Raw genomic sequence first — 14,010 nt, 5'->3', positions numbered from 1 at the left:
GAGGTTAGCCAACTAACGGAGTTGCAGAAAGGTGCGACAAAGAAGGTGCATAAGAAATACAGCAAGCTGTCCATACCTGAGGCCTTGGAAACTGCCAAGCAAAGACTCACAGCCTTGGCCAGCCGCTTGAGGAGGTACACCAGAGAGACAGAAGGCAGGAGAATAAACCAGCTGTTCTCCACAGAACCAGCAAAGGTGTACTCTCAGTGGCAAGGGAACAATAAGAGAACAGCACCACCAAGGCTGGAGATGGAGCAATACTGGAAGAGCATATGGGAGAAGGACACAACCCATAATGGCAATGCTCAGTGGTTAGTGGATCTGAGGGCAGACCATAGCTACCTCCCTGAACAGGGTCCAGTAACCATCACAGTGGCAGATATCCAAGAAAGGGTCTCCAGTATGAAGAGTTGGACAGCGCCAGGGCCCGACATGGTTCACGCCTACTGGCTGAAGAAGCTGACTGCACTCCACGAGCGTCTGGCAGCACAAATGAACCAGCTGCTAGTTAATGAGAGACACCCGGAATGGCTAACCGAAGGTAGGACGGTCCTGATCCCCAAGGACCCCAAGAAGGGACCGGTCCCATCCAACTACCGACCAATTACCTGCCTCAGTACTACATGGAAGCTCCTGTCAGGCATCATATCGGCTAAGATGAACAGGCACATGGGTCAATACATGAGCGGGGCACAGAAAGGAATTGGCAAGAATACCAGAGGCGCAAAACACCAGCTACTGGTAGACAGAACATTCAGCCGAGACTACAAGACCAGACTGACCAACCTGTGCACTGCCTGGATTGATTACAAGAAAGCCTATGACTCAATGCCCCACAGCTGGATACTGGAATGCCTAGAATTGTACAAGATCAACAGGACCCTAAGAGCCTTCATCAGGAACTCAATGGGGATGTGGCACACAACACTAGAGGCCAACTCCAAGCCAATAGCACAAGTCACCATCAAGTGTGGGATCTACCAAGGAGATGCTCTGTCCCCACTGCTGTTCTGCATAGGCCTTAACCCCCTCAGTGAGATCATTAACAAGACTGGCTACGGATACCGGCTACGAAACGGAGCGGTTGTCAGCCACCTCCTGTACATGGATGACATCAAGCTGTATGCCAAGAGTGAACGAGACATCGATTCATTGATACACACTACCAGGCCATAAAGCAATGACATTGGAATGTCTTTCGGACTGGAGAAGTGTAGTCGGATGGTAACAAAAAGAGGGAAGGTAGTCAGAACCGAGGGGATTGAGCTACCAGAAGGCAACATTGCAGACATAGAGGACAGTTACAAGTACCTGGGGATCCTGCAGGCGAATGGGAACCATGAGGAGGCCGCTAGAAAGGCTGCAACCACCAAGTACCTGCAGAGGGTCAGGCAAGTCCTGGGGAGTCAGCTGATCAGTGAAAGAGGATCTGTATCCTCAGGCCAAGTTCTACAAAAACATTTAATAAAGAAGATTGGATCTGCCCCTGTTATTGTCTTCTCCTGAAAGCTCCCAGCTGCACTTTGCGGTCTTCTCCTTCTTCCTTCAACTGCTTCACTCAACTGCCTCCATCTGCATGTCTCCTGCTACATATATATGAATCTACCTCTACTCCTCGGGCACCATCTAAGCTTCTCTTCTCTGACTTTATCTCCAAACTGCTGAGTTTTGTGTCTGATGTACTCATTTCTAATTTTGTCCATTTTTGTCAATCCCAGTGAAAATCTTAACATTTTCAGCTCTGCCTCATCCAGTTTTACAAGTCAACATAAACACACACAGATATTTTTAGAGCCCTGACCACCATGTGGTACCAGAGCAAACACATTTTATTCTATAACTAAGCTACCACAAATCCAAAACAGATTGATTTTGCCCAGTTAACATAAAGACAAGTGGATCGTCTCTAAACATGAAACAGAAGACATACATTCAACAATCACCAACCAGCCTCCATATATACCATACACACATTACAGTACGAGTTCATAGCTTCAGCATATAAATGGTAAAAATGTTTCAATCCTTTCCAAAAACTCACAAACTACTATTTACTTTAGAAATTCTTTTTTAGACCTTGTGCTCAAAACAGTCATTGAAAAAAATTCTCAAATCTAAAATCCCATCTGTTCTCATCCTGCTCCTTTCTTGCCTTCCTTTTTTGAGTACTGCTTTTTGGGGGGCTTGTTAAAGAGAATTTCTAATTTATGTTGCAGGTAGACTGATGAACTACTCTGACTCACAGATCATTTACTTCCCATCATGCCACTCTGGCATGAAAGGTTTACAGAAAAGCCACCTGTTTTTAATGCATGCAGAAACCTTGAAACACTGGTTTCAGTGTTGACTTCACTCACATGTGACTTCATTAACACATGCCTCAACACAATTCCTTCACAGATCTCAGATTAATATCTAAAAGGCATGACAGTAGTAATTAGACAACCATATAAGATAATATATATATATATATATATATATATATATATATTGTCATGGGCTAAGTTTCCATTCAGCTTAAACACTCCCAAAAAAACTCCAGGACACAGACGGTTCAATTCCAGGAGGTTTACTGGGCATTTTGTGAAACTGTAAACACAATACAATGAAATATATGAAATATGAAATGTATTATCAATGCGATAAACTCAAAGCATCTGGCTAATTATCACAGCTTGCCAGCCTAGCCCGCATAGCTTATATGAGACACAACAAAGCTAACTGAATAACAGACAACAGTTCAAAACGTCACGCTTAATTGTACAAAATGAATTATACTCACAGACTTTGCCTTAGCAGAGGGAAAAAGGATTAAACCTGTAACTGTGGAGCTGACGGCTGCGTGAGCCCACACACCAATATCCAGAGCCACACGGTAAATTTACTTCCTGACTCCCAGCGTGCACTGCTTCCATGTTGTCATGGTTACGAAAATAAACAAGTCACTCTAAACTGTGATAACAAGGTAGAAAACACATTTCTGGAGGCATAACACTCCCCGCTTGGGGTCTTTAAAGAGCCCACATTAATTGGCAGAATCAGACTTTGGAGAAAGAAGCAGAACTACTTCTGTAATGGGACGAGAGAATCCTCTCCTATCTCCATCCTTGACGACTTCCACTTCGACTTTCCGGACCAATCCATCCTTCCCTGGAAAGGTTTTCGTGATGATGCCCATGGGCCACTCATTTCTCTCTGCCTGATTATCTTTTAGGAGAACTATGTCCCCTTCTTGAAGGCTCGGCTGTTTCCCTTGCCACTTGTGCCGAAGTTGCAGTGTTTTGAGGTATTCACGCCTCCACCTGTTCCAAAACATGTCTGCTAAGCCCTGAACTTGTTTCCACTCCTCTCTGAAGAGATCTGCTTCCTCGAACTTGCCTGACGGTAGAGGAGGCGTGGGACCTGTTTTGAGAGTCAGGAGCATTGCTGGTGTGAGAATGCAGGGCGACTCCGGATCTGATGACACTGGGATGATCGGCCTTGCGTTCATAATTGCAGCTACCTCGGCCATAAGCGTGGTCAGAACCTCATGTGTCAGGCGAGACTTTCTCTGTTCAAGCAGCATGCAGTCCAAGATACGGCGGGCGATGCCGATCATTCTCTCCCATGCGCCACCCATATGGGACGCATGGGGTGGGTTAAACACCCAGGTGCAGCTCTGTTTGTTGAGGTACTTCTCCACACTGTCAAACCCTGGATTTGTCTTGTCCATCTCCAGCTCACGGGAGGCGCCGACGAAGTTAGTTCCGCAGTCCGAGCGTATCTGCTTCGCGGGGCCCCTGACCGCAAAGAATCTCCTCAAGGCATTGATAAAGCTGCTAGCACTCATCGCTTCAATCACCTCAATATGCACTGCCCTGGAACACATGCACGAGAACATCACCGCCCATCGCTTGGAGTTGGAGACTCCTCCCCTTGTGCGGCGTGAAACGACGTCCCATGGTCCAAAGACATCGACACCTACGTAGGTGAAGGGAGGTGCTACTTGTAGCCGTTCTGCCGGTAGGGCTGCCATCTGTTGATGTTCGGCCTTCCCTCTCAGTTTCCTACAAGTGATACATCTGTAAAGCAGACTGCTGATACAGCGTTTGGCTCCCACGAGCCAAAACCCTGCAGCCCGAATGGCACCCTCAGTAAGATGTCTCCCTTGGTGTTTTACTGCTTCGTGATAGTGGGACACAAGCAGAGTGGCGAGGTGATGCCGGCCAGGAATGATGATGGGATGAGTCTCGTTCATGCCTAAGCCTGACTGCTCGATCCGACCTCCTACCCTAAGTAGTCGATCCTGGTCCATAATGGGGTGCAATCTCCACAAGCTGCTAGAAGATGGTATGTTGATTCCCGAGTTGATGCACTTGAGCTCTTCTGCGTAGCACTCACCCTGGACACTCTTTACAATGCACACTTCGGCTTTCAGCAGCTCTTCTTCTGTAGGACAACAAATGTGCCAGCCTTGACATTCGTTCTGAATCGAGCGAGCAAAGGAGCGAGCTACGTGGATCAAGTGTGCGATGGCTACACGGAGTGTGCTGAACTTGGAGAAGCGTTCAAAGCGTTGTGGGCGTACCACACCTTTGGCCACATGGGTGAGTCTTGTCGTCACCTGTGGACGCACTTCGGCATCGATGTCAGGGTCGACAAGATTGTAAGTCTCTTGAAGCTCAGATGGATGCCCTGATGCATCACAGAGAAAGGCTGGTCCTTTGAGCCATGGTGTACTGCTAAGCAGGGCTGATGCTACAGTTCTTGACCCAACGTCAGCTGGGTTGAGATGCGTTGGGACGTACTTCCACTGGCCGGGACAAGGTGACTGAAGAATTCGTTGAACCCTGTTGTGTACGTAGACATAAAATCTCCTTGACTGGTTGTGGATGTACCCCAGTACAACTTTGCTATCTGTGTAATAGGTGATGTTGTCAAACGTTGTGTCCATCTCTGCAACTATCATCTCAGCGATCTCGACAGCGAGCACGGCGGCGCAAAGTTCAAGTCTAGGGATAGTTAAGCCAGGTTGGGGAGCCAACTTTGCCTTCCCAAAGACAAAGCCAATCTCAGTCTGTCCCTGCTTGCTAGTTACCCTGATGTAGGCTACGGCTGCTATTGCTTTGACCGATGCGTCGGCGAAGACACAGAGTTCTCTCCTTAGGGCACCTGTGGTGGAGAGGGACGTATAAGGGCGTGGTATTTGGAGCCCCTCCAGGTCTTGGAGAGACTGTTTCCATCTAGTCCACTCGATCTCCATGTCTTTGGGAAGGGGTGCGTCCCAATCCTCCGCTTGCAAGGTGAGTTCTCTGAGTATCCGTCTTCCGTCAACTGTGATGGGTGCGAGAAACCCTAGGGGGTCGTAGAGGCTGTTCACGGTTGAGAGTACCCCTCTGCGGGTGAACGGCTTCTGATCGATCTCGATCTGAAACGTGAAGGTGTCCGTGCGCATGTTCCAGAACAGTCCCAGGCTACGCTGGATAGGCAGATCATCAATGAAGAGATCTAGGCCATTGAAATCCTGAGAGTGATCCTGGGGGGGGAATGCTCTGATGACCGCAGAGCGATTTGATGCAATTTTGTGCAGCCTGAGGTTGGAAGCCGCAAGCATCTTCTGCGCTCGTTGGAGAACTGCGATGCCTTCTTCCTCTGTGCTGAAGGACTTTAAGGCATCGTCGACATAGAAATCGCGGTCGATGAATCTCCTGGCATCACTGCCGTAGTCGGCCTCTGCTGCCTTAGCCGCCCGCCGCAGGCAATACACTGCGACTGCAGGCGAGGGGCTGTTACCAAAAAGATGAACCCGCATCCTGTAATCCACGATGTCGGAGGTAGGGTCGTTGTCTCTATACCACAGGAAACGGAGAAAATCCCGGTGGTCCTCTTTCACGATGAAGCAGTGGAACATGTGCTCGATGTCGGCAGTGATTGCAACCTGTTCCTTCCTAAACCTCATAAGAACACCTAGTAGGCTGTTATTAAGATCGGGACCAGTGAGTAAAACATCATTGAGCGATACTCCCTCATAGGATGCACTGCTGTCGAAGACCACGCGGATCTTGTCCGGCTTCCGAGGGTGATACACACCGAACAGGGGCAAGTACCAACACTCCTGTCCAGGTTGCATGGGAGGGGCAGCTTCTGCGTGCGCCTAATGAGCATCTTCTCCATAAACTCTAGGAAGTCAGCTTTCATCCGTGGTTGTTTTTCCAGTGAGCGCCGAAGTGAGACGAGGCGTTCGAGAGCCTGTTTCCTGTTGTTGGGGAGTTGCCGTCTCGGTGACCTAAACGGCAAAGGTGCGACCCAACTGTTGGAGCTGTCCTGGCAACACTCGGCTTCCATTATTCTCAGAAACTCTAGATCTTCCATGGATGGAGCAAGTTTGTGGTCGTTGGGAGTGCGAGCGAAGACAGTTTGCCCCAAATTGTCTCCAATTAGCATCGTCGAGGTTAGCGCTGGATGATGTTGATAGTCACGTGCTTGTCCAAACACCTCTGTCACTTTGATCTGGTTGTTACATGGCTGGAGATGACTTGTACGACCGTTTCCTAGAACGGCTGTTTTGTAACTTCTCACCTCCGGTGGTCTGTGAGCACCTCCGAGGCACACATCCCCGACAATGACCCACCCCAGGTCAAGCCTTTGGGCGAAGGGAGCATCTCCTGGGCCACATATCTGCTCTCGGACCTTGTGGACCCGTAAGATATCTCTGCCCAGTAAGAGAAGAATGTTGGCGTCTGGGTCCGGAGGTGGTATCTTGTCAGCGATGCATTTTAGGTGGGCATGATGGTAGGCTGCACCGGGGGTAGGAATCTCCGCACGGACATTAGGGATTTGGTTGCACTCGAGGAGTGTAGGCAGAGAAATACTCAATTTTTCATCCAATGGCTCTACGGTGTAGCCGCTGGCTCTCCTCCCCGATGTCTCCGTACGTCCCGCGCAGGTCTTTAGTGTGTATGAGTACGAGCGCCCAGAGATCTTGAAGGCTTCGAAGAACTCTGACCGCGCGAGGGAGCGGTTACTCTGCTCATCCAATATAGCGTACATTCTCTTGGATTCCCCTCTGCGACCGTTTGGGAACACCCTGACGAGGCAGATCTTAGCACACGCTCTGGCACTCAGACCTTCCCCACATACCTGTGTGCACGTTGACTTGACCTCCTGGTTATCCGCTTTGTCCTCCTCCCCGCTATCCTCTGAGGTGGAAGGGAACGACTTGGATTTCCAGGTAGGTGGGTGGGGGTGAAGGGCTGTCACGTGAGCGGCGCTCCCACACTCAGTACATGTTATCTCGGCTGTGCAGTTCTTTGCAAGATGTTCTGTTGACGAGCAACAGCGAAAGCAGACGTAGTGTTCTTTCAAAAGCTGTTTGCGGTCATCTAGGCTCTTCTCACGGAAACCTCTGCATTTCCTCAGAGGATGGGGCTTTTTGTGCAGGGGGCAATGTTTATTCGGGTCGATACGTTCCCTGCTTTCTTTAGACTCAGACTTGGCAGTTCCTGAGACCTGTGTCTTGTGGGCATGAACGGACGTCTTCGTGGGCCTCTCCCATTTATTCCTTCTCTCGGCTGGAGGGCTTGGCATGAAGAGGTTGAAACTTGGGTCCGTACGTGCTTTCGCCTCGGTGCGGATGAAGTTCACCAACACGGAGAAAGGTGGGAAGCTGACGAAATGTTCTTGTTTGTATCTCGTCCCGTGGTATAGCCACTTTTCTTGTATGCTGTATGGAAGTTTCTCGATGATGGGCTTAATTCCTCTGGAGGTATCCAAGTACGACATGCCTGCGAGGTAGCCATCTTCCTTGGCGGCTTGTAGCTCTGACAACAGGTCGGCTAGATCCCGGAGCCTCCGTGGATCCTTTGTTGTGAGCTTTGGAAAGCTTTCTAATTTGCTGAACAGAGCTTGTTCGACGGCTTCTGGCGAGCCATATACTTCGTCGAGGCGCCCCCATGCCGAGCACAGTCCAGTAGTTGGATTCCTAATGTTGACCGCTTTTATTCTTCTTACCTGTTCTGCTGACTCTTTTCCCAGGTGTTTGGTTAGGAGGTCGAGTTCTTCTGCGGCAGACAGGTCTAGATTGGCAATGGCGTTCTGGAACGATGTTTTCCAGGCCCAGTAATTTATTGGCTGGTCGTCATATGTGGTGAGACCTGAAGTCACCAAGTGGTTGCGAGCAAGATATTTGATGAGGCCGGTGGTTGTAGAATGGTCGTGGTCACCTCTGTAAAGCGTCCCATGAACGGGCTGGTGCGCAGGAGACGTGAAATCCTGCCTGGGGTTCTGCTGCGGAAGTGTTCCGCTAAATTGGGGAGTTGGAGGGGGGTAGAAGGGCGACTTAAAGCTCTGTCGTAACGGTGCATCGCTTTTCCAAGGGCCCTGAAGAGCTTGGTGTGGCGTAATAGCAGCAGAAGCAGCAGCTTGGGTCTGACCCGCGTTATGCGGGTGGGTGGCTGGTCGAGAAGGTGGAAGGTTATCTTCTGTAGCCGATAGACCCTTGTTGCGTAGGCTGGCCTGCTCGGAGATAAAGGCAGCGACACGCTGGTCTTTGATAGACTGGGAGACCGGGCTGTTAACTTCGCTGCGTACTTCGAGACCCATATCTTGTAAACCAGCTACTAGGGAGTTCGCCTCTGCAACGGCGGCATCCCTTTCCTTTTCGTCGATTAATGCGTCAAGGCTGGCTTGAATACGTGCTTGCTCCACTTTAAGCTCGATTTCCCTTTTTGAATGTGCCGCTCTAGCTTGCGCGGCTTCAGCCTTTGCTTTTGCCATGGCGATGGCTATGCTGATTTTTGAGCCAGACGATGTACCAGATGAGCGACTGCTCCTTGAGCGCACACACTCTGACTGGTTGTCTCCATTTCCTTTGTCAGCATTGCTACGTTGTGACATTGCGTGTCGTTGGGTCTCCAGTATCGGGAGAGGAAGGCTGTGGCGAAGTTCTCCAAAAGCTGTAGTGGAAGCCGCTTATCTCTTGGTATTGAGTAGCTCCGTATGGTGGCGATCCTCGTATGCCCTGTTAGCTGCGTTGCAGTCTTTTCACTGTCATGGGCTAAGTTTCCATTCAGCTTAAACACTCCCAAAAAAACTCCAGGACACAGACGGTTCAATTCCAGGAGGTTTACTGGGCATTTTGTGAAACTGTAAACACAATACAATGAAATATATGAAATATGAAATGTATTATCAATGCGATAAACTCAAAGCATCTGGCTAATTATCACAGCTTGCCAGCCTAGCCGCATAGCTTATATGAGACACAACAAAGCTAACTGAATAACAGACAACAGTTCAAAACGCTTCGCCGCTTAATTGTACAAAATGAATTATACTCACAGACTTTGCCTTAGCAGAGGGAAAAAGGATTAAACCTGTAACTGTGGAGCTGACGGCTGCGTGAGCCCACATACCAATATCCAGAGCCACACGGTAAATTTACTTCCTGACTCCCAGCGTGCACTGCTTCCATGTTGTCATGGTTACGAAAATAAACAAGTCACTCTAAACTGTGATAACAAGGTAGAAAACACATTTCTGGAGGCATAACATATATATATATATAGTTTCTATACATTTTTCAGTCCTCAGGAATAACAACTGCAAACGCATATCATTCATTCATTTTATACCCTGTGTGTACTGACCAAACATCAACATTTTATTCAACACCTCACTGATTTACAGTGAGAAAATGTTACACCCAAAGGCATTACTGACACTATATTTGCTGCTTATAATTAAATATAATTTACATAACTGAAGTGCTCTTATTCAGCTGTTAACAACACATGTGGACCAAGGTCAGTGAGGATCCATGCAGGATATTGGTCTCACCTTCAAGAACATTTTGGCTTCAAAAACAAAGGACAGCCGAACCTGATGTTTTCTTTTTGTTTTGTTTTTCAGCCATTTGGTCACAAAATAAACTGAACGATGATTTTTAATTTGAATAATATGAAACTAGATGAACAGTGTGAGGATCACCAGAGTTATTGACAATATGACATCTGGAGGTTGTTGAAAGATTAAATTTTGTCTTTTCTCATGGGGCTGGTGAACAGTAATGAGATTCTTGTGAAATTGAAAAAAGGTTTAAAAATTACTCATAATAATTTGTATTTTTATACCTTTTTTACAGTCTGGTCCTGGGGAAAAAGGCTTTAGACAAAGCCATACAGTGGGGGTAAAAAGTATTTAGTCAGCCACCAATTGTGCAAGTTCTCCCCCTAAAAAGATGTGAGAGGGCTGTAATTTTCATCATAGGTATACCTCAACTATGAGAGACAAAATGAGCCCATGTGCCCAATCTGCCCATAAAAATTATGAACAGAATTAGTGACAAAGGGCAGCCCTGGTGGAGCCCATCACCCACCAGGAACGAGTCCAATTTATTGCCGGCTATATGGATCAAGTTCTTGCAATGATTGTATAAGGATCAAATGCCCATAGCATTGTGCTAATCACCCCATACTCATTCCGGGGGACACGGTTGAATGCCTTCTCCAAGTCCACAAAATACATGAAGACGGGTTGGGCTTTTCCTTGAGAGGGTAAAGAGTCTGGTCCTGGCTTCGTCCCTTGGTGAACTCATCAATGGACCCACTTCAGTTTGCCTACCAGCTTGGCACTGGAGTAGACGATGCTGTCATTCGCCTCCTACATTTTTCCCTCTCTCACCTGGAGACCATTTCTCCACTGCTTCAACACCATTCTTCCCACAGTCCTACTGGACAAGCTGGAGAACTCAGGAGAGGACCATCACCTCACAACATGGATACTGGACTACCTCACTGACTGACCACAGTAGTGATCAGCAGTCACCGTCAGCTCAGTTAGCTGATCAGCAGCCACCATCAGCTCAGTTAGCTGCCCAGCAGCCACCGTCAGCTCAGTTAGCTGATCAGCAGTCACCGTCAGCTCAGTTAGCTGATCAGCAGTCACCGTCAGCCCAGTTAGCTGATCAGCAGTCACCGTCAGCTCAGTTAGCTGATCAGCAGTCACCGTCAGCTCAGTTAGCTGATCAGCAGTCACCGTCAGCCCAGTTAGCTGATCAGCAGTCACTGTCAGCTCAGTTAGCTGATCAGCAGTCACCGTCAGCTCAGTTAGCTGATCAGCAGTCAGCTAACAGCAGTAGCTGCCCAGCAGCCACTCTCAGCCCAGTCCCCTGTGCCTCCAGTGTCACTTTCAGTTCACGCTCCAGCGCCTCCAGTGTCACCTGTAGTTCACGCTCCAGCGCCTCCAGTGTCACCTGTAGTTCAGGCTCCAGCGCCTCCAGTGTCACCTGTAGTTCAGGCTCCAGCGCCTCCAGTGTCACCTGTAGTTCAGGCCCCTGTGCCTTCAGGCCCCTGTGCCTCCAGTGTCACCTGTAGTTCAGGCCCCTGTGCCCCCAGTGTCACCTGTAGTTCAGGCCCCTGTGCCCCCAGTGTCACCTGTAGTTCAGGCCCCTGTGCCCCCGCTACCCGTAGCTCCAGTGCCCCCGCTACCCGTAGCTCTGGCTCCACTGTCACCAGTCTCACACTCTCACTCTATGCAGGGAGAAAGTCTAAGTTCCAGTCAGGGAGTTTCTCGCGCTTTAGCTGCTTCAGGCACTGTTGTGCACTCCAGGGCCTCCCCAGAAGCGTCCGTCTCCGGCTTCCACGCCGCCGCCTGCAGCGCCTCCGTCTCCAGCTTCCACTCCGCCGCCTGCAGCCTCGTCTGGTCCAGCTTTAGAGTCTTCAGCCTCGTCTGGTCCAGGGTCAGAGCCTTCAGCCTCGCCTGCAGCAGCCTCCGTGCCGTCGTCCTCGCCTGGCCCGGCTTCAGACTCGTCGTCCTCGCCTGGACCGCCAGCTGCAGCCTTGTCATCCACGCCAGCTGCAGCCCCGTCATCCACGCCAGCTGCAGCCTCATCATCCACGCCAGCTGCAGCCTCGTCATCCACGCCAGCTGCAGCCTCGTCATCCCCGCCAGCTGTAGCCTCTTCATGCCCGCCAGCTGTAGCCTCTTCATCCCCGCCAGCTGTAGCCTCTTCATCCCCGCCAGCTGCAGACTCATCATCCCCGCCAGCTGCAGCCTTTGCTTCTGCATCCGTGCCTTCGCCTTCAGCGCCGCTTGGTCCAGCCTCCGAGTCTTCATCCTCGTCTGGCCCAAGCCTCCGAGTCTTCATCCTCGTCTGGCCCAGCCTCCGTGCCTTCATCCTCATCTGGCCCAGCCTCCGTGTCTTCATCCTCGTCTGGCCCAGCCTCCGTGTCTTTGCCTTCAGCGTCGCCTGGTCCAGCCTCGTCTGGGTCTGCAGCTAACCGGTCACTTTCCAGGCCACTGGCCAGGCTCCATCGCCGTCGTGGGCGGCCCCCAGACGGCACATCTAAGGCTGCATATAGATGCGTTTGCACACACATGTCGTGCACTGTGTTCACTTATAAAGCTGACAGTTGATGAAGAGATAACGGGGATATATTTAAGCACTTTAACCCACCTGTATGCTTTGTGTTCCACACTGCACCTGCAAAGAAATATACATATTAGAAAGAAAGAAAGAAAGAAAGAAAGAAAGAAAGAAAGAAAGAAAGACACTAGCATTGGAAATCCTCACTGGCCTCTTAATTATTAATTATTATATATATGTATATGTGTGGTCATGAATGAACTCTGTGTTGCATTTTAGTTTGTGTACTAATTGTGTTTTGTTTTTTTCCTTGAGTGCATAGGTCCAGAAAATTGACTGCCCCGTTTCACACAAAATGTAATGATAACACCCACTGCATGCTCATAACATGCTTCAAGTACCAAAATTTGTACACTATTTATATATTTATATCTACTTCTATACTGTTTTGTACAGCCACCCTCATCTGATCTAAAAATACATTGGAGTTTGTTAACCTGTATTTTAGCTACATTTATAAAAATATACTTTTTAACAATATTTTTCTTATTTTTAACAAAGAAAAATGGAATACAAAAAAGTACATTGTATTTGTCAGCATTTAAATGCTTTCATGTGCATTTTTTTAGTAAAAACGTTAAAATCTTAACTTATCCTGCTGTCATAGTCACAACAGTATTGCCATCATTTTAGATTAATATAAATGCATAGTAAGAACTGACTTACACGTTTGACAAATTGATTCAGTGATCAACCATATAATACAAATACATTAAATCACTAAAAACCATCATTATATTTATGAAGTTTTCTGTTTGTGAACATGGACTTAACATGGAATTAAGACCAGCGAGCCGACAGCATTCAGGATAAAATGCCTGCCATTGACACACCCCTGTGTGTTTGTACACTAAAAAAAGGAAATTGCATTGTTTTTATATGTACAAATGTATAACTTGTAATTTGAAACAAAAAATAATTTCATGTTTCTAGTTAAATCATGTAGCATCTGCATCAAATTCAACAACTTAATTTGTTCTTGTTGAGATGACATGATGCAATCTAGTGAGAGTGTTTAGTTGCCTGGACTCACGAAATTCACAAGATCACATGAGATTTCAAACAGCAGTAAAATCACTGGGGTTAGAAGAGGAAGACAACTATACACACACAACGTGTATGCTAGTACTATTTATTGTGGTTTAATCTATAAGGACAGAAACGTACAGAAAATTCAGCACCAAGCAGCTTGACAGCTTGGTGGTGTTGTGGTTACCTCACACCAAGAAGGTTCTTGGTTCAAATCTACAATCAGGCTAGTTTCAAGTGGGTTCTCTCTGGGTACTCTGGTTTCCTTCCACAGTTAAAAGTCATGCATTTAGTAGAGCTAGGTTAATTACTGTTTCCAAATTACCTATCAGTGTGAATGAGGACAAATGGGTGTCTGTCTCTTTGTGTAAGCCCTGTGTTGGACTGGCGACCTGTCCAAGGTTAACCCCACCTCTTATCAATTTTGGGTTATGCCCCAGCCCCCCTGCAACCTGGATAAAGAAGATAGCGTGGAAGTTGTTGTAAAACCAATAAATTTTTATGTTAAACAAACACTAGACTTGTTGAACATTATGTAATACGAAGACAACATGTAGTATTTAAGTGATTAAGCTGTA

Source organism: Oreochromis aureus, linkage group 3, assembly GCF_013358895.1.
Source record: "Oreochromis aureus strain Israel breed Guangdong linkage group 3, ZZ_aureus, whole genome shotgun sequence".
NCBI lineage: Eukaryota > Metazoa > Chordata > Actinopteri > Cichliformes > Cichlidae > Oreochromis > Oreochromis aureus.
The sequence above is the reverse complement of the archived record's forward strand: the minus strand, read 5'-3'. Positions refer to the sequence as shown.